Genomic DNA, 21,540 nt, shown 5'->3' with positions numbered 1-21,540 from the left:
GATCTCTTTTTATTAAAAGGACAAGATTTGACCCAAAAGCAATCCATTATCAATCCATTATTTAGCATGTCAAATGATTTCTTTATACTTGGAAATGTTTCTAGAGACTTCGCATGTGCAATCATGAGAAGTTACCAAGCTACTATGGTATATTACATTCATTTTATTTTCTTTTTAAAAATGTCTTCAGGGGCACCTGGCTGGCTCAGTGGGTTAAGCCTCTGCCTTTTGCTCAGGTTATGGTCTCAGGGTTCTAGAATCGACCCGGTATCAGGCTGCTCGGCAGGGAGCCTGCTTCCTCCTCTCTCTACCTGCCTCCCTGCCTACTTGTGATCTCTCTCTGTCAAATAAATAAATTCTTTAAAAAAAAATGTCTTCATAATGCTACAATGAAACTAAGAACTTACATCTTTAAGGAGAAAAAAGCGCAAACTTTTTGTGCTCTTCTAAAAGACTTTATTTTTACGTAATCTCTCCACTGAACCTGGGGCTCAAATTCATGACCCTGAGATCAAGCTTTGCATGCCCTACCAAGTGATCCAGCCAGACGCCCCCCACCCTTTTAGAAAGATTTACTTTTTGTACTTCTGATGACAAGCGTGGAACTATTTTTTTTTCTTACTTATCCTATAACAGAGCTTACTGTATGAAAAACTTTACAATCCCTCAAACATGGTTTTTCATGCCAGTTTTTGGTTCATTTCCCATAGATTTGTAATCCTGATATACTTTTACTTGGTTTTAGATTTCCACAATCTTTTTTCCCCCCATAAACTGAAATTTAAGCAAATGGCCCAGGACTTTTTTTCCTCATAGTCAGTTTCACTGAATAGATAAATTTCAGATTTGGCTTCTACCTCCAGCACTGGAGGAAACCTGTCTGCCCTTGCATTGTACCCAGTGATTTCCCTGTAAGGATCCTGTCACTGCCTTCCTTCTAACCTTGGCAACATTTGACAAAGTGAGCAACTGTTTTGGTTCTTTCTTTTATTTGACTTTCTCAGCATGTGTTTACCTGGTTGTCCATCTTCTAATCTAACACTCCCCGCCATGCCCCTTCACTAACTCATAGTCTTTTTGACTCCAAGTGTGGGTGGGTGCCATGGTCCAGCATCCTGCTCTTATTATACTCTTTCCCTGTGCAGTCTGATCTATTTCCATGGCTTCAACTAACATCTCCATGTGACTGATTTGCAGATTATTTTTTAAACCTCTTTTCTCATTATATAGATAATTCTTGTTTTATTTTCAAATATACAAACATGTATACCCATTTAGATGAGAAGAATTACATATGCTTATTATGAAAAACTTGAGGAAAAATATAAAGAAGACAAAATATTCCATAATCTGTTCCAGAGAGAACTATTTGGCATATTTTCTTTTAGTTTTTTTTCCCCCTTTGATACACACACATACACACACACACACACACACACACACACAAGGTAATTGGGCTCATCCTATTACAGTAGATACAGTTTTGTATTTGCTTTTTTACTCTATGTCATAATTTTCCATGGTATCAAAATTATTTGCAAACAGTTATAATGGATGTTCAATATCCTATTGTATTGATATTGCATAATTTATCTGTGTAGTTGGGTATTTCGATTGTTACAACATTATTAACAAGTGAAAAAAGTAAGAATAAATTAATGCATAAATCTTTGTACAAATCACTCACTATTTCCTAAGTTTAGATTCCCAGAAATTGAATTACCGGGTCATAGGGAATAAAAATTAAAAAACACTAAACCTGCTGTCAAATTGCTTTTCTTAAAGGTTAGACTAATTAAATTAACATTCTCACCTGCAGTGATTATGAGTGTCCATCTGAGGTCATCCTTCATAATACTGGATCTTATGTTTTTATCTTTAGTAATTTGTTAAGCAAAAGTGATTTGTGTTTTATTACTAGTGAGGGCGAACATTTTTCACATGCTCATTTCCATTTCAGTTTCCTCTGTGCATTGTCTTTTGCTTAATCCATTCCCATTTTGGGATCTTAACATTTTAATTATGTTGCTTTTTGTTTGGGGTTCTTTCATTTATTTGGGGCTTTGGGGGAGAGAGTACAGATTTTTATTAGGCCAAACTGAATGAGTGGAGTGATGAAGTGGAAACTGTACACAAGTTGAAATTGTATTGTATAATAAATAAATAAGAATTTATTAATTTATTATAGAGAGAATGAGAGAGAGAGAGTGCATGAGAGGGGAAGGTCAGAGGGAGAAACAGACTCCTTGCTGAGCAGGGAGCCCAGTACCAGACTTAATCCCAGGACTCCAGGATCACAACCTGAGTGGAAGACAGTTGCTTAACCAACTGAGCCACCCAATCACCTGAAATTGTAGCATTTTAACCAACTGAGCCACCCAATCACCTGAAATTGTAGCATTTTAAATGCCCATTGGTGTGAGAACCCAGATCTTCTGATTGCTGGAGCAGCACTGCCAAGTCGAAAGGGTATCGACTTGAAAGTCAGGATTCCCAACTTGGTATTGGGAAGCAACCACTTAGGTGATCTTGGGCAAGTCATTCCTCCTCTCTGAGCCTTTTCTGTAAAATGGGAGGGTTGGGTTATTGATCCCAAAGTCCATACAACCTCTGCACTGAAAGGATGCTTTTAAGCCACCACTCTCTAGATGTTATGAAATTATTTTTTGTTCCATCCCTAACCCTTCACCAAATTTAGAAATATAGAGCCCAAGGAAAAAGACTAGATGCAGTAAAGGCAATTTTCGTAGGGATAGCAAGGCTTAATGGAATCTAGAGGCACTTTAATGTGTTTGTGCCCTCGGAACAGTAGAACTTGCAAAGACTGGCATTTTTGAAGCACTCCTATAGATTGACACTTGGCAACCTAGTTACATGAATCATAAAAGCCCTGCTGATCTATGCCACAAAGCCCCATCATCTCTAATGGATGTAAACCAAATCTCATTTTATGACAGAGGTTTAAGTTGCCAAGCCAAGTTACTTAACAATTTCCACTGCTTCATATAGAAGCTATACTTAGTAGGCTTTTTTCTTTGTCATTTGTATAAGCTCTTCATTTTTTTTAAGATTTTATTTATTTATTTGAGAGAGTGTGAGAGGGTGAAAGAGAGAGCATGAGCAGGAATGGGGGGGCAGAAGGAGAGGGAGGAGCAGACTCCCCACGGGGCAAGGAACCCAACAAGGGGCTCTATCCCAGGACCCCAAGATCATGAGCTGAGCTGAAGGCAGACACTTAACCAACTGAGCCACCCAGGTGCCCAGCTCTTCATTTTAAGAATATTAATTCTTTGCCCTGTGGTCAAATGTTTAACTAGTTATTTGCCTTTTAATTTTATATATGGTATATTATTACTTATCTATAGATCTTTTTCTCTGGGAGTTCTTTGGTTGCCTTTACCTTGTGAAGTCTTTTGCCATATGAAGCTGGGTTAAGTATTCACTTTGATGGCCTTCTAATTTTTTTTTTAAGATTTTGTTTATTTATTTGACAGAGAGAGATCACAAGTAGGCAGAGAAGCAGGTGGGGGGGCGGGGGGAGAAGCAGGCTCCCCGCTGAGCAGAGAGTCCGATGTGGGGCTCAATCCCAGGACCCTTAGATCACAACCTGAGCCAAAGGCAGAGGCCCAAACCACTGAGCCACCCAGGCATCCCTGCCTTCTAATTTTTATTTTTACTTTTTATAACTAATTTTTTAATTTGTCTTGAATTTACTTAGGAGTATCAAAGCAGTATGTTTAGTTTCTTTGCATATCTTCTGAGCTCCACATCCTTATTTCCAATTACCTGGCAGACCATGTAGATATTTCCTGTGTACTAGGCACTTGTGTCCACGTCGTTTCCCTAAGGAGAAAGCTTGAAGTTGTCTTGAACGCTTCAGTCCTTTCTTTTCTTTTTTTTTTTTTTAAGATTTTATTTATTTATTTGAGAGAGAGAGAGTGTGTGTGCACAAGCGGGGAAGGGGGGGGGGGAATGGCAGAGGGAGAGGGAGAAGCAGACTCCCCACTGAGCAGGGAGCCCAAGGTGGGACTCCATCAGGACCCTGAGACCATGACCTCACCTGAAGGCAGACACTTAACTGACTGAGCCACCCAGACTTCCCAGTCCTTCTCTTTTCCCACATTTGGGAAATGTTGCCATGTTTGGTTGATTGTACCCCAACAGTGATCGTGGCTCTTTGTCATTGTTCTAATTCATACCCGCCTTTTTTGCTAAAGTCCTTAGAATTGGCTACAGTTTTCCCCTTTTAGTACAGTTGTCACACACACACACACACAATACTGGTTTTCAAAGTATGGTTCCCTTGATAACCTGTTTAGAATCACCTGTAATATTAGTGTAAAAGGTAGATTTCGAGGTCCAAACAGACTTACAAATCACTGTATTTGGAGGAAGCACTTAAGGGGAAGCAAAGCCCAAGTAAATTAAATCTAATTTTCTCTGGATGCCATTCAAGACCCCCACTCCCACACCCTGACAGCCTATTTTTTCAGGCTTATCTCCCACATCACCACCCACCCACCTGGCATTGTAGCCACACAGTGATTCACGGTTTCCTGGACCCACCCTGTCCCTTCCTGCCTCTGTGCCTTTGCTCATGCAGTTCCCACAGCCTCAGGCTCCTCTCCCTCCTCCCACTCCTGCTTAAATCCTTTTCCTTAGGAGCTCAAATAAAATGCTCCTTTTAAAAATAAAGCCTTTTCTAATTTCTTCTATTTAATCAGTGGCTCCCTCTCCAGTCTTCACTTAGCACTTTATTTTTACTTCACTTTTTTAACCTCAGTACTGTCATTATTTATGAATTACTGCTTCCTTGAAAGATTATAAGTCTTCTGAGTTTGAGAACTCTGCTGTTCCTTTCTATTTAGTTGTCATTATACATATAATAGGCAATTAAATATCATAAAGTATATGAAATATATCTCTTCTTGTGAGCACAATTACATAAAAATGTTTGGCTTTCCCTCACACTTAGAATAAAATTAAGATCTTTTAACACTGCTTATAAATCTTTATTAAATCTGGCTGCTACTCAGCTTTGTCATCATTTCGTACTTTTTTTTTTAGGACTCTTTTTTTTTTTAAGATTTTATTTATTTATTTGACAGATAGAGATCACAAGTAGGCAGAGAGGCAGGCTCCCCGCTGAGCAGGGAGCCCGATGCAGGGCTCGATCCCAGGACCCTGGGATCATGACCTGAGCCGAAGGCAGAGGCTTTAACCCACTGAGCCACCCAGGCGCCCCTCATTTCGTACTTTTCATTCGCTCCCCAGCCATATTATTCCTACCTCAGGGCCTTTGCATTTGCTATTTCTTCCATCTTGAAAACTCCCCCATCTCTTCTCTTCCCCTGACTGGCTGCCTATGTCCTCCCCATCATTCAGGTTTCAGCTCAAATGTCATTCTCTCAAAGAGGCCTTCCCCGGATGGCTATCTAAAGCATCTGGCCCTTTTCCTACCACCACTCCAGTTACTCTCTTTGTATTTCCTTCACTGCACTACTCACCATATTTAATTGTCCTGTTTCCCCAGTAGAATGGAAGCTTCATGAGAGCAGAGGCCTTGTCTGTCACTTTTAACGTTATACCTTTAGCAGGTAGAGCACTGCTTGACACATGCTAAGTCCTCAATAAGCATTTGTTGAATGCATGAATAAACCTTTGAAGATAGACTTCTTATTTTAACAAGTCTTGTTTTGGTTTGCAATCCAAAGTTTTGTTGTTGTTTAATAGACAACAGCTGAGGTAGTTCCATCTGAGGTCAAAGCAGGTAGCAGCCTCAGAGGATTTCTTTTTTTTTTTTTAAGATTTTATTTAATTTATTTATTTGACAGAGATCACAAGTAGGCAGAGAGGCAGGCATAGAGAGAGGGGGAAGCAGGCTCCCTGCTGAGCAGAGAACCCGATGCGGGGCTCAATCCCAAGACCCTGGGATCATGACCTGAGCTGAAGGCAGAGGCTTTAACCCACTGAGCCACCCAGGTGCCTCCCTCAGAGGATTTATGAAGGGAGCAGGACAAATGGAGGCTGGGATCGCCAGGATTCAGTTCTGAGTGCAGGTTTTCCAAGGTGTTCCCAGGATCCAGGTCACTGTTTCACTCCCACTGTCAGCAGCTATTGCCAGGGTTGTTACTGCTGCCCAGTACTAGTCCTTTAGCTCTCACTGCATTTTTTTTTTTTTTAAGATTTTATTTATTTATTTGAGAGACAAAGAGAGAGTGAGAGAGAGCATGAGAGGGGAGAAGGTCAGAGGGAGAAGCAGACTCCCCATGGAGCTGGGAGACCAATGTGGGACTCGATCCTGGGACTCCGGGATCATGACCTAAACTGAAGGAAGTCGCTTAACCAACTGAGCCACCCAGGTGCCCTCTCATTGCATTTTTTAAAGCAAACAAAACTGGAATCCAACTGACAAAACAACTTACTGCAAAACTGGAATCCAACTAACTAGAATCTTCAAGCAACCAAAAGTTTTCTTAAGCTTTTCTCTTCTAGAAGGAAAATAAGAAAACTACCTAGAATCCTCAAGGAAAAATGAAATTATGTTCAGTATTCTTACTACATACCTATTGATTTTAAAGATTTTTAGCAACAGCTTCAGACAAGGGGTTTCTTGTTAATGTCTGGTTGAATCAGACAATTGAAATCATCAGTTCTAGTTTCTTCCAATTTCTCTTCATGGGGTAAACTTCTCTTTTCTAAACAAATATTTTATTTATTTATTTGAGGGAGAGAGAGAGCACAAGCTGTGGGGGAGGGAGCAGAGAGAGAGGGAAAAGCAGATCCCCTGCTGAGCACAGAGCCTAATTTAGGGCTCAATCCCAGGACCCTGAGATCATGACCTGAACTGAAGGTAGACGCTTAACTGACTGAGCCACCCAGGCACCCCAGATAGACTTATTCTTTAATTCTTTTTTTTTTTCTTGAAACTGACTTGAAATTTTTTAAAAATTATAATAGTTTTTATAGCAACTTATATAGCTTTCAAAGTACTTTAGTTTTATTCTCTCATTTAATCTTCACAACCATCCCAGGGCACTTGAGTGGCTCAGTCAGTGAAGTGTCCGACTCTTGATTTCGGCTCAGGTCATGATCTCAATGTTGTAAGACTGAGTCCCACATCAGCAGGCCCTGCAAGGGGTTTAGAGTCTGCTTGAGATTCTCTCTCTCCCTCTCTAAATAAAACAAAACAACAAAAAACTGGTAATCCTCACAACCATCCCTTGTAAATATGTTTCTGAGTTGAAGAAACTGAGACCCAAAGAAGTTGATTGACTTCCCCATGCCAGCTAAAAGACCACTACTCAATAAATGCCTCAAAAACTTTAAAACAGCATCATCATTTGATGTAATTTTTAGAAGGTAGACATTAAAGTGTAGTTAAAACACTAACATTAGGGCGCTTGGGTGGCTCAGTCGTTAAGCATCTACCTTCAGCTTAGGTCCTGATCCCAGGGTCCTGGGATGGAGCCTGGCATCGGGCTCCCTGCTTGCTGGAATCCTGCTTCTCCCTCTCCCACTCCCCCTGCTTGTATTCCCTCTCTCGCTGTGTCTTTCTCTGTCAAATAAATAAATAAAATCTTAAAAAAAAAAACCCACTAGATGTTTGTGACCAGTCTCTAAAACATAAGCTGCATAGCATTGATTGAGATAAGTAACAAAATTTTATCACTTCTGTGGCTCCAGTGGTTTGTCTTTGTTTGATCAGCTTCAGCTATGCTCGTCCTTGATGAAAGCATTGTTCTGGGTTAGCTTCTCAGATTTGTACAGAAAGGAGAGATTAGAGAACATGCCTAGAGAAGAGTCACTTTTCAGTAAACTCGTTTTAATTCTTCTCGTGCTTGAAGGGATTGGTTAAATTGATCTGAACTGGCTTTTCAGATTAAGCAAGTCCTGAAAAAAAAAAGCACATCATCTAAAATTTCAGCTAAGAAGAATGGAAGCCAGGCCCTTCCCGGAAATGGCCAGGCATGAAACTAAGAAGCCCTGTAATTAATGGAGAAAACTCAATTAATTATTAAGCATAAAGGACTGGTATAAGGGGGTTACATCCTTAACTGGAAGCAGCCTTCTTAAAATAAGTGTACATATTTTTTCTGGTTTGACATTATAAAGAAGACTCTTTAATTAGCTACTTTGTATTAATTAAGCATGTAATTGACAAGACTTGTGAGCATGTGGTTTATAGACATTCAGTTATGTAAGTGGGCCTTTGTTGAGATATGTGGCAACTGAGAACTAACATAAAACTGTTTTTTATTCATATGACAGATTTTTATTGAGTTTCTACACGTACCAGGCACTGATACATGATTCATCTGATTTTAAAAGCATGGAATGGTGCAAAGGTTGAAGAGAAACAGGCTATTCAGAGTAAAACTATGCTTTCTGTAACAGTCTTAGTTGATTATAAATTTCCACATTCTTTTTCCAGTTAACTATGCCTTTCTCTTCTCTTCACTTTAAATATGAAGTTACTGATATAATTATCTATTTTTCTACTTACTGAGAGATTTTTCATACTATGTGTGAATAATTCTGAAAAACAAAACAAAACAAAAACAAAACAAAAAAAAACTCAATCCATTGGATTATGTTTGCCCTTACAATAAGTTAATTATCAACTGAGGAGGGGGAGGAGGAAGAAGAACCAAGCAGATAAATAAATTAGATTTGAGAGGTAGAATCAAACTTGGAGTATATTAGGTAACTTTTTTTTTTTTTTAAGACAGAGAGAGTCTTTTTTTTTTAATATTTTTATTTATTTGACAGAGAAATCACAACTAGGCAGAGAGGCAGGCAGAGAGGCAGGCAGAGAGAGAGGAGGAAGCAGGCTCCCCGCGGAGCAGAGAGCCCGATGCAGGGCTGGATCCCAGGACCCTGGGATCATGACCTGAGCTGAAGGCAGAGGCTTTAACCCACTGAGCCACCCAGGCACCCCGTAGTATATTAGGTAACTTTTAATTTAAAGAAGAAAAAAAAGATTAGGAAGGTTCTTGGGTAGCTCTTTGTGACCTAAAAATTTTAGAGCAAAGTCAGTTTTTAAGGGCTGTAAATTGGAGGTTACTCTTTTACCTGTCTAAATAAGATACATGAAGGCTACCGCAATTATGTAAAAAGCTAACTTGGGTTTCAAAAGTACAAGAAGATAAGATATTCAAACTGCTGAAAAAAGTAATAAAGTAATAGAAGCCATATAGGATAGTTATATATCATTTTCTATTTAGAGTTTTCACGAGGTATTGAGAACACCTATAATTTCGTCCTTACACAAGTGAGAGGGAGAGATTTTGAGAGAGATTCAGACTTTTAGGTACAGAGAAATGGTGTCAAGGTTTTAAGCAGATCTGGTGCTCCTGGTAGTCATTGCCACTTTCTCAGAGATGACAGTAGAGATCCTCTTTTCTTATTGCTGATGAAACAAAAATAAGTTGCCTGAAATATAGTGTACACTAGAATGGAATTTCTGGCTTATTCTCTGTGCTAGAGGACATTTTATTTTCATCCCAGCCTCCCAAAAAATGAATAAGTTAACATTTATTTGACCTTTTTGGGCCTCAGTTTCTTCATCTATAAAATGGGACTATAATATTTTGAGTGTGCTACTCTGAGGATTAAGAAACTTATTTTTTTAAAGATTTTATTTATTTATTTATTTGACAGACAGAGATCACAAGTAGGCAGTAGGGGTGGGGAGCAGGCTCCCTCTGACCCTGAAATCATGACCTGAGCAGAAGGCAGAGGCTTAACCCACTGAGCCACCCAGGCACCCCAGGATTAAGAAACTTATATATGCAAAACAATTAAAATAGTACCTGACACATGATAAATGTTCAGTAAGTGTTCTCTATTTTTTTAAAGATTTTTCTTTTTTTTTTAGTTTGTCAGAGAGAGAGAGAGGAAAAAGCATAAGCAGGGGGAGTGGCAGGCAGAGGGAGAAGCAGGCTCCCTGCTCAGCAAAGAGCCTGATGTGGGACTCGATCCCAGGACCCTGGGATCATGACCTGAGCTGAAGGCAGCCAGGTGTCCCAGTGTTCGATGTTTTTATTAGCACAACCACTATCACTTTATTAAGCACTTATTTTAGCACTGAGCTAAAGGAATATTTGAGAGATGGTGGGACTAAGGCTTAGAGTAATTTTCCTAGTGTTACCCAATAAGTTAGCGGTAGACTGAAGATGTCGACTTGAGCAGAAAAGAACCAGGGGCAAAATGGGTTTGATGTGGAACAGGCCGAAGCATTTGAACTAGTGTCTAGTTTCAAGACACTTAGGATGAGCCTGGCCCGGACCACGCAAATACCAGGAACATGTGTTTTTGCAGTAAGTCATTAGGCATTGACATCTGTCATACTATCTAACTAGTTGTGTGATCTTGAGCAAGTTATTTAACCTTTCTGGGCCTCAGTTTCTTTCTCTGTAAGATGAGAATAATAGTCTTTTCATGGTATCATAAAGACTAGGGGAGTAAAGTCAAATGGAATGACTTAGCTTGCGTATGACCAGTGCCAAATAACCAATCCCCAGGCTTATGCTAAGGTGGCCCAGATTTTTTACCTGATTTTGACATAGTCCATCCAGACAGTAGGGAATTAGAGCCAGTGTCTGCCTCCTTGCTGAGGCTCAGTAACTCTGGGATGAAACCAAATCTAAATTCCCAATGCTATTTTTACATTGGAATCATAGGAACTGTTTTAAGAAAAATTAGAAGTGTTTGGACTCCCCATGAGAGATTGAGATTCCAAAGATAATCAAATATTCATGGCACGCTCCCCAACCCCTCCCTCACCACCCCCTCCAACCACCCCCTCAGCCCCTCACAGGGTAGCAGCTGAAGCACAACCCCGAACAGTGATCTTAATGCTTGGATTATTGGTGTCAGTCAGGCTTCTCGAAGGACTGTGCACTGGTGGGAATATTACTGAGCAGTCAAGGGGTGGGTGCCCTACAGAAGGGAACTCTACAGAAACCATCTCATCTGTATAGTCAAACAACGTTTCTGTTGGGAAAGAATGTTAATGAGATCTGGATAGGAATCAGACACCAGGAAAGGACAGCTGCTGTGAGAGGCAATTTGAATTGTCCAAGGAGTTACACATGATATTAAGAAAGTCCTTGTGCAACTTTAAAAAGTAATTAAGTTGTAGAGATAATAAACAATTTATAAACGATGTTTAAGAAGTGAATGTAGTTTCAAAAATAAATGTATTCAAGGGCCAGCTGAATTTGAAAATATGTTCAACGTTCCCTACGATTAAAAGAATGAAAACTAAAACAATAATGTACCATTTTTCATACATCTAGCAGATTGGAAAAAAATAAAAAGGATTTAGCATGCTCAGTATTCACAAGAGTGTGGAAAATAGTCTTTTTCATGTAGCTAGTGGTTCAAATATAAATCGATGCAAATATATATATATATATAAATTGATGCAACTCTTTTGGAGGAAAACTTGGGAGTGTATATTAAAATTTTGTTACTGCATAGGCCTTTTAAACTAGAAATGCTGGTCCCAGTAATTTACACGATAGATGCTCACACCTCCAAGTAGACAATAGTAGAAATATTCACTGCAGTCTTGTTCTTAATTATGAAGAACCTACAGCAACCTGTGTATTCATTGACAGGGACCAGGTTATAACTTATAACCATAAGTTATAGAAGATTGCAGAGTGAGATAGTATTTGGTACTGAAGGGCTGAGGTAGATCTATATATCCTCCTCCATCTATGTGGCCTTCCCTCCTCTCCTGTGTGGGAAGATGTCCAAGAGGAAATAAATAATTGCTGAATAGCACATTAACATAAAATTACTAATTTTTTTAAAAATGTACGTGTTTATATGTTGGTGTTAACATCTCTGTGCCTCACAGTTTCCTCATTTGTAAACTAGGTATCACTGTAGGATCTCATGAGTTGTTGTGAGAATAAAATCATATATGTAGAATGCTTAGGACAGTGACTGACCTGTTGTGCTGTGCATTTGCTATTACTATCACATATAGGTAATAGCAGAAAGTTTATACTCCAAAGTGTGACAGAGGTTACCTTTGGCAAGTCAAACTGTCCTGGGGAAAGGAGTATACAAGAGGAGACAGAGACTTTGGTTTCTTACATTGTATGTTTCCACATAATCGTTTATGCTAAGCAGGCCCATTTCTTGACCAATCACTCTGACAAGGAAGTTAGGCAATGAACAATGGGCAGCCCCAGTTTGGGGTGCTTGTGGAGAACTGTGGTGGCGAGGTTCCCCAAAGGAAAGGAGAGGATGAAGGAGACTGGTGGTGTGGGGAGATTTGAGGGATGCTTGGGAATTCTACATTGGCTGCTGAAACACTTTTTGAAAACCACTGACTTAATCAAAGATTGAAAACTTTTATATTGCAACAAGAACCTTATTAAGTCCCCACATTTATATCTGGAGTTTTCCATTTTGCAATTTGGTTACATTTATACTAAAAAAAAAAAGTGATTCCTGTTTAATTTGACTTGTGGGCAAAAGCTACAAAAACTAATTGCTCACATGTCTAAAACAGACGTTTAAGAGGAGATAGGTAATTTTCCTAGTCATTATGAAATAAAAATTTCATGCTTTAAAGAGACCACTAATTCCTTAACTAGTATTACTACCTCCATTAGATAATATTAGAGTAAATTTAGCACTAAAAAAAGTCAAACGGCTGAAGATTATGTTAAGTTTATGGGTTATTTTAATCAGAGCCTTATGACGTAGGCCTTGTTAAAATGACATATAAACTAAACTAAGCCCAAATATATAATCTATTAACTAAACCTTTAGAATAATGTTTATTCGGTTTCTTAGACACAGAGGCATCCAAAAAGAGACAAGATTTGACTCTGACCTCAAGCAATGTGCCAGGTACTGTTTTGCCTTTATTTTCTCCTTTTATTTTTAGAACCACCCTGTAGCTTAGGTGTGTCAGCCTCATTTTACACAGTAGGAAAGTGTAGCACAGAGAGGTTGCCGTGCATCTGGTTAGCCCTGGACTCTGGACTGGAATCAGCCGGTGTTCCCATGGCACTGCTCTGGCTCCAAATTACCAGGATATGAAGATAGGTGACGTGAGCCCTGGGTCGGGGCACCCTGAGAATTCCCAGGGGCCTCAGTGATCATCGATCATCTAGTCTAGTGGCTTTCAGTCGATAATTTTTAAAATAACAATTTTATTGAAATATATACCATACGATTTAGCTATTTAAGGTGTGCGGGTTACTGGTTTTTTATACATTCACAGAGTTGTGCAGCCATCACCACAATCAAGTTTATGACACTTTCATCACCTCCCAGAAAAATTCCATACGCTTTACCAGTCAGGCCAATCCCCTTCAACTCCCCCACCAGGGCTAGGCAACCACGATCTCCTCTCTGTTTCCATAGGCATGCCCATTCTAGACATTTCATATAAATGGAATCATACAATATAGCATCTTGGTGACTGGTTTCTTTTACTTGGCATAATTTTCTCAAGGTTCATCCATGTTGAAGCATGTATCAGTACTTCATTCCATTTCATGGCCAAATTTTATACCTTTATATGGCTACACCACATTTTGTTTATCTGCTTATCAGTTGATGAACATTTGGAATGTTTCCACTTGGGGCTATTGTGAATAATGGCATCATGCACAGTCTTGTACAACTTTTTGTGTAGACATGTGTTCTTTTTTCGCTTCTCTGTGTGTGTGTACTCCCCACCCCAGGAGTGGAGTGGCAGGATCATATGATAATGATGTGTTTAACCCTCTGAGGAGCTGCCAACTATTTTCCAAAGCAACTGCATCATTTTACATTCTCGTCAGCAGCATCTATGAGAGTTTCAGTTTCTCTACATCCTCGCCAACACTTGTCAAACTATAATTTTTGTAAACCACATCCCACAGTAAGAAATACTTTACATTCTTACCCAGTTATACACACACAAATAACTGAAACGAAAGCTTTATAAAAGAATACTTAAACTCTGTGTGATGCAGCCTGACATTTTGTGTTTCATGCTATTCTTTTTCTTTAGCGCAAACATCTTGGTTCCGACCTGTTAAAATTGATTTCACAACTCACTAATTGTGACCTGCAATTAGAAAAATACTAGGCTATTTTAACCCCTTCATTTTACACCAGAGGAAATTGAGGCCCTGAGACATGTCTTCTTAGCAGATGATACTGCTAATTAGTTGCAGATGAAAGATTAGAGCCCAAGTCTGTTGGCTTCCTGCTTTAACTTTTGACATCTCAAAGTTAGCTGCCCTCATATGTGGTAGGTAAAAATAAACTGGAATTTCTGCTCAGATACCATTTTAAAAATTGTGCATACTTTTCTTAAGCAGCACTTTAAATTCAGCAATAAATCAAGCTAGAGACAAAAAGAATGAATAAACACAATTTTGTTATCGCAAGTCATTAGTCTACAGAGTAATTTTGTGCCTGCTGGACAGGCAAGCTTTTCTCTTTGCTTCATTTTGTTTTTTGTTTTTGTTTTTCTTTAAACTTTATTTCTTTGTGAGAGAGAGGGAGGGCGGGAACACACATGTGAGTGGAGGGAGAGGAAGAGGGAGAGAATCTTTAAGCAGACTCCCCACTGAGTAGGGCTCCATCTCTCAACCCTGAGATCACGGCTTGAGCTGAAATCAAGAATCAGATGCTCAACCCACTGAGCCACCCAGGCACCTCTTGAATGGCAATATTTGAAAGTAAGCAATATAAAAATCTTTTATGCTTCTGTTATTCTATTTTTCTTAGAATACATCTGGGTCTTAAACCGTTTTATTTCGGTGTTTTCCAACATGTGATAGGGAAACCACTGACACTAGAATCACTTCAAGCTTCTTGTTAAAATGTGGTCTTCCCAGACCCTACTCCAAACCTAATGAGTCAGAATTGTGGGATGGGACCTGGAAATCAGTATTTAAAACAAACTTCCCTGGAGAGTGGAAAATCAAGAATGTTTCCAACCTGGTGACTGATGACACAGAGATGAAACAGGTGGCTTACATATACAAGTGTGTCATTACGACATTGCAAATCGAGGGCAAAATTAACTCCATTATAGTAGGTAACGGTCAGAAACTCAGTTTGGTGTTCAGTGACATGGTGGGCATTGTGGAGATAATCAACAGCAGGGATGTCAAAGTTCAGGTCATGGGTTAAGGGTCAAGACTTTTCCATCAACAGAACTCTGTTACGTTATTGATTTATGGGACATATGAAGCTGTTCTTCATGCAGTAGAAATTCTAGGGCTGGAAGTCAAAAAGCTTTGAAAATCATCTGGTGTAAGTGACCTTTGATGACTCAAGAGTGGCTAAGCTCACCCAAAGAGAGGAGAGAAACTGACCCTTCAGTAATGCCTAGGAATAGAGGTGAGCAGCAGAGGGAGAGTGAAATTGAAATTGGTTGGAAAGATAGGAAAGGAAACAGGAGAGTTCCAGTTAAGAAAAAAAAAAGGGGGGGGAAAGTACAGTCTCAGAAATGAGTGACTAATCAATTCAAATGGCAACAGAGAATGATAAAAACCGAGACATAGTCCTTGGGTTTGACAGCAGGAGGTCTTTAGGAGAGGAACATCGGTAGGATGGTAGAAGTAGAACCCAGACCCAAGTGATCAGAGGGATGAATGGAAGATGAAGAAAAGGAAGCAATGAACATCTGGAGACTAAGGTTTGCTGTGAAGGTAGGAGCAAGGTTGAGGTGATAGATTGAGGAGAAAAAAGCCTTAAGAGAAAAAAGGATTATTTATCTAATCTGTATACATATACAAATTTCAGATGTGTGTATACAAACACACAGGTCAGAAATGCGAGCATAAAAGTGCCTGGGTGGCTCAGTAGGTTAAGCATCTGACTGTTGATATGGCTAGGGAAGATCTCAGGGTTGTGAGATGGAGCCCTGCCCTGTTGGGCTCACGTGCTGGGTGTGTAGCCTTCTAAAGATTTTCTCTTGCTCCCTCCCTCTTTTTCTCCCCCTCCCCACCTCTTAAAAAAAAAAAAAAAAAGAAAGCATGTTTTAGATAGAGACAAAGTCCCGGGTAGAGGAGAAATGGAAGTTTGGAAAGACAGAAGGGAAAGGTTGGAAGTTCAGGTAGACTGTCATTGATGGTTATTTTTTCCCAGACATAGGTGAAGGGAAGGAAAGGGGATATATCTAAGTGTGCTTTCTTTTCTTCTCTCTGGAGTGGTAAAGTGTGAATCACTAAGGGTGAATTTCGGTGAACAGTTTCCAGTAGTAAAATTGCTTCTCAGAATTACGCAACCTCCTTTTCATTACTCTGGCTCTGCATCATAGTGTTTTTTAAGAACAAAATATCCTTAAAAGGAAATTTTAAAAAGAGACAAGATGTTACTGATGTGATTTTCTCTTGATGCAAACATCTACATCCTTGTTGACCCTTGGGAATTTGATCATTATAATTTTTTAAAATTTTATTTATTTATTTGAGAGAGAGAGTTAGAGAGAGCATGAGAGGGGAGATGGTCAGAGGAAGAAACAGACTCCCCATGGAGCTTGGAGCCTGATGTGGTACTTGATCCCAGGACTCTGGGATCATGACCTGAGCCGAAAGCAGTCACCCAACCAACTGAGCCACCCAGGCATCCCGTTACAATTTTCTTATTGTCTTGGATACATGTTTCTACAGAGACCTGGCTAAAACTCCTCGAAGAACAGTGGCAATGATCATTCTAATAGACTCCTTAGACTTGCCTAACACAGTGTTGCTGAATAATTGAGTAGTGAGGCTTTTATGTACAGTATTTGAAGTTATTTACTGGTTCCATTTTTTTTCATTCCCTTAAGTTTATCTCAAAGTTTGAATAAGGTAAAATTGCTAATTCACAGTTCTGAAAAATGATACTTTCTCAACAACTAGACTTAAGACTGTATAATAAGCATTCATTCTGTTGTATTGATAGTGTTTTGGATAAATTTTAAAACCTTCATGCAATTTCATTCAAAATAGGCATAAGGTTCCTTCTATTTAGAAAGCAATATATTAGATGCCAAGAGTGTAAAAGGCAAATTAGACCTGTCCTCTGATCTCAAGAATCTTTCTAACAAGTAGAATTTATAAATTATGGTAAGATAAAGGGATGGACCTGATTGGCAACAGGACTAGGGCAGTTCAGGAAAGGGTTCTTTGAGGAGGTAGTCTTTTCTGGAGTGTTGAAAGTTGAATAGATTGAGGAAGGGATAACATTTGAGGTGGAGTAAAAAAAAATATGGTGTATCAAAGGAATAGAAACTGATAATGGCATAATTTTGGAAATTCTTTTTTCGTGTCAAAATTCTATGGAGTTAGGCTTCTCCCTTTCAGAGAAAGAAGTTACAAATAAAAGCAATGCTAGGGTGGCTCAGTGGGTTAAGCCCCTGCCTTCGACTCGGGTGGTGATCTCAGAGTCCTGGGATCGAGTCCCACATCCAGCTCTTTCCTCAGCAGGAAGCCTGCTTCCCCCTCTCTCTGCCTGCCTCTCTGCCTACTTGTAATCTCTCTGTCAAATAAATAAATAAATAATCATTAAAAATAATAATAAAATAAAATAATAAAAAATAAAAGGAATGCTAGGATGAATCTGTGATGCTAGATTATGTGTGTATATCTATATATATATATACATATATATACACATACATACCAACACAGAGATATAGAGATGAATATAAAAATATATATGCGTATTATATATATTATATATTATATACACATATATAATATATATATTATATATATACATATATAATATATATACAATATATATACATTATATATATACATATATATGTGTATATATATTATATATATATTATATATGTGTATATATATATATACATATATTCCTGGTTCTGCCCCCTAAGATAGCCTAGAAGCAGTGACATCTCAGTACCGGTGAGCACATGTAATGCCCAGATTTGGTTTCTCCAATAAAAGGAATCAGGACTCTTTGGAGAAGTGGTTGATTTCAGGGCTGGGGCTGTTCAAATAGAAGACAAGTTTGGAACATCTTATAGGGCTAAAAAGTAAGAATGTGCATTGAAAAAAAAACTGGTGGCACGTTGAATGGACACTAGAGCCAAGATGAAAGTGCTCCAAGTGACCAAAGCTGGGAACAATTTGAGCAACAAAATAAAATGAGCCAGGGAATAAAATAATCCAAGAATTGTTATAACTCAGGAAATAAAATAAATATCCATGGGTCTATCCTAATATAAATAAATGACTGAATAAATAAACAAGAGGGAAAGGACAATTCTTCCTTATAGAAGAATTCTTCCTTATAGAAGAATTCCAATTAATAAATGCAGAAGAAATGAGGGCAATAGAAAATCACCTTTAAAACATCATAATTGCTGAAGGCAAGATCAGCCCATGAATGCTAAAATTAGAGAGTAAACGTTTAAGAAGGAATAGGATTAAAGTATCTCCCCCCAAATATTTGTGAATTCTAAAGGTAAGCATAGTAACTTTAAAATGGTGAAACCTGGCAGACAACACCTTAACCAAATGATCCAGTAACAAGATGCCAATATCATGTGCCTTCTGACAGGATACACTGAGGAAGAATGCACATTAGGTCTGTAGTATTCTCCCCCAAATTCTATAACTTCAATCTAGTCTGAGAAAGCATCATATTTTTAAAAGGAAAAACCTTTATTTTTCATTTTTTATTTTTGGAGTGTTGCCAGATATCCCAGGCTCATCTGGTATCTGCCCCGCCCCAGCTCTGGAACCAACTACTTGTTCAAGGAGTGTACATTCTTATTATCAGGGGAACAAAGAAACCCGAATTGAGGGTCCTTCTACATAATATCTAAACAGTACTCTTCAAAAGTATCTTGCTCATGAAAGGCAAGGAAAAACCGAGGAACCGTCGTAGAGATTGGAATAGACTTAAGATATGACCATTAAATGTTGTATAGGATCCTGGAACAGAAAGACTTCAGTGGAAAGTCTTAATTTTAATAGTTGTGCTATGGTAATATAAAGCTGTGTGAACGTTACATGGGACCTTTTGTACTATCTTTGCAACTTGTGTATATCTAAAAATTATAAATAAGTTAAAAAGAACTACTAACTGTCAAAAGCTTTTCCAAGTGTGTGGATTTAGTCACTGTATTTGAAAATAAAATAAATTTTAAAAATATATATATATATGGGGCCCCTGTGTGGCTCAGTGGGTTAAAGCCTCTGCCTTCAGCTGGGGTCATGATCGCAGGGTCCTTGGATCGAGCCCCATATTGGGCTCTCTGCTCAGCAGGATGCCTACTTCCTCCTCTCTCTCTCTCTCTGCCTGCCTCTCTGCCTACTTGTGATCTCTGTCAAATAAATAAATAAAATCTTTAAAAATTTTTTAAAAAATATATATATATGGCCTTAGAAATAAATGTAGGGGTGCCTGGGTGGCTTAGTTGGTTAAGCATCTGACACTTGACTCAGGTCTTGATATCAGGGTCATGAATTCAAACCCCATATTGGGCTCCATGCAGGGTGTGGAGCCTACTTAGGAAGGAAGGAAGGAAGGAAGGAGAAAGAAAGAAAAAGAAAGAAATGTAGTTTACATTCTGAAAAAACCATTATGTGGGAACATATTTCATGTGCTTTTGTTTAAAGTTTCCCTTTGCACCTTGAAGTTCTTTTAGGTTGTTTTTTTCCTTTTAATTTAGTTGCTCTCTGACATTCAAGTCACAAAGAATTTTTTATTAAAAAAGAAAAGAAGGGGTGCCTGGGTGGCTCAGCGGGTTAAAGCCTCTGCCTTCGGCTCAGGTCCTGATCCCAGGGTCCTGAGATCGAGCCCCACATCGGGATCTCTGCTCAGCGGGGAGCCTGCTTCCTCCTCTCTCTCTCTGCCTGCCTCTCTGCCTACTTGTGATCTCTGTCTGTCAAATAAATAAATAAAATCCTTAAAAAAAAAAAAGAAAAGAAATTTGAAACACTACAATATGTTTATAAAAATAACATTTTCTTTTAACAAGTGAGTTTGTACTTTGTTCTAATTTTTTTGAGGCGGTGTTCAGGCACCCTCTTGCACAATTAACTGTCTCTTGGGAGTGGGGGGTGGCAGAGAGGGAGAGGGAGAGAGAAAGATATGATGAGATTAGGAGATTAGATTTATAAGAACAGGATTATATTAGTGGCAGTTTATTTGCTTTCTTCCAAGCATGAATTCTGCAAGACAATTTGCTTAGTTAGGTTAAGTCTGTAAATGAATTTATTATAAAGTAGGTTTCCTGGAGCAGCTGCAGGCCTCACCCTCAGCAGTAGCTCAAGGAAGCAGATACCTGGGACCAAATTTCCCAGTGAGTCATCGCCCAACCCTTAAACTTTAAAGAACCTTTGTTTAAGGGATTTTTATCTCCAGGCCACCACTCAGCCATAGGACATTTAGCTATCCTACCTCAAGCTACCAAGTGTGATAAAAGAACTTTGAACTGGGAATTAGAACCCTGGCTCTCATACTAACTAGTTGGTGAGTTGGGGAAAATTATCGGACCTTTATGTGGCTCAGTTTTCTTGCTGTAAAAAGGGGGACTTGGTTACTTGATTTCTAAGTTTCCCTCTTGACGTTAAAATCTGTCCTATGTATCTAAAACTGAAGGTGTCTTCCTTCTTAGAAAACAGTTACCTTTTATCCCATTATTGTTTGTTAAACCACCGTCCTTGCAATCTCTGGGGCTAAAAATCTTAGTTATTTGTGTTATACCCATTTCCTTAACTCTTGCACACAATTGACAACCAGTCCAGCAATTCTTCCATCACAATTGAAGTGGCAGTAGAATGCATTTGGCCTAAGAGGTTGGGTTTTGGAGTCTGAACACTGACTTCTGCCTGAGCCATATATTAACTACGGGACCTCTGCCAAATTACTTAACTTCAATGGACCAGTTTTTTGTTTGTTTTTGGCTGGAAATAACACTAACTCCAGGGTTGTAGTAAGGATTAAATGAGTTAGTAAGTGTCCACTAAGTGATAGTGCTTTTTATTATTAGTACATAGTAATGCAATGGATTGGATCTTAAAGTCAATGAGCCTCTGGAAAAAAAACAAAAACAAAAACAAAAAAAAAACGTTAAAAGATTTTGCAGCCCAAATTGAATACCTCCTTCTAGATAGGTCTTTCCAGTACATGCTTTTCTTATTTATTTATTTATTTATTTATTTATTTATTTATTTTTGAGAGAAGGAAGGAAGGTGGGGAGGGACAGAGGGGTGGGATAGAGAGAATCTTATCTTAAACAGGCTCCACACCCAGCACAATCCAGTGTTGGGCTGGATCTCACAACCGCAAGATCAGGACCTGAGCTGAAATCAAGAGTTGGACACTTAAGCGACTGAACCACCCAGGCACCACCATCCCCCTTTTTACCCCTTTCACTCCTAACAAGATTTCTAGAATTAACAAAGTTGTTCTAAAGTCTGAGAATGGGATTTCCATCTATGAGTGTGTGGGTATGTAAGGAGAGCTATCGCACCTTTAATTCAAACCCACGAAAGTAAAAATACTAACAATGGAGAGTATTTCATGTAGGCCCAATGT

At 38.9% G+C, this 21,540-nt stretch overlaps 1 protein-coding gene across 5 annotated transcripts in view; it reads left to right on the top strand.

Moving 5' to 3' along the window:
- The window catches only part of LIMA1 (LIM domain and actin binding 1), an 88,590-nt gene that overhangs the window by 3,902 nt on the left and 63,148 nt on the right, over positions 1-21,540 (top strand). For 4 of the 5 annotated variants that reach the window (XM_046011323.1, XM_046011320.1, XM_046011325.1 and 1 more), the window contains exon 2: positions 12,823-12,879. The exons of the other annotated variant lie outside the window; for it this stretch is intronic. The gene's annotated coding sequence lies outside the window, so the exon portion shown is untranslated. The remainder of the gene's footprint in view (positions 1-12,822; positions 12,880-21,540) is intronic. 5 annotated transcript variants of the gene reach the window in all.

The sequence above is a fragment of the Meles meles genome, chromosome 7, assembly GCF_922984935.1.
Source record: "Meles meles chromosome 7, mMelMel3.1 paternal haplotype, whole genome shotgun sequence".
In the NCBI taxonomy this organism is placed as follows: domain Eukaryota; kingdom Metazoa; phylum Chordata; class Mammalia; order Carnivora; family Mustelidae; genus Meles; species Meles meles.
This window is presented reverse-complemented; position numbering and strand designations above follow the sequence as displayed.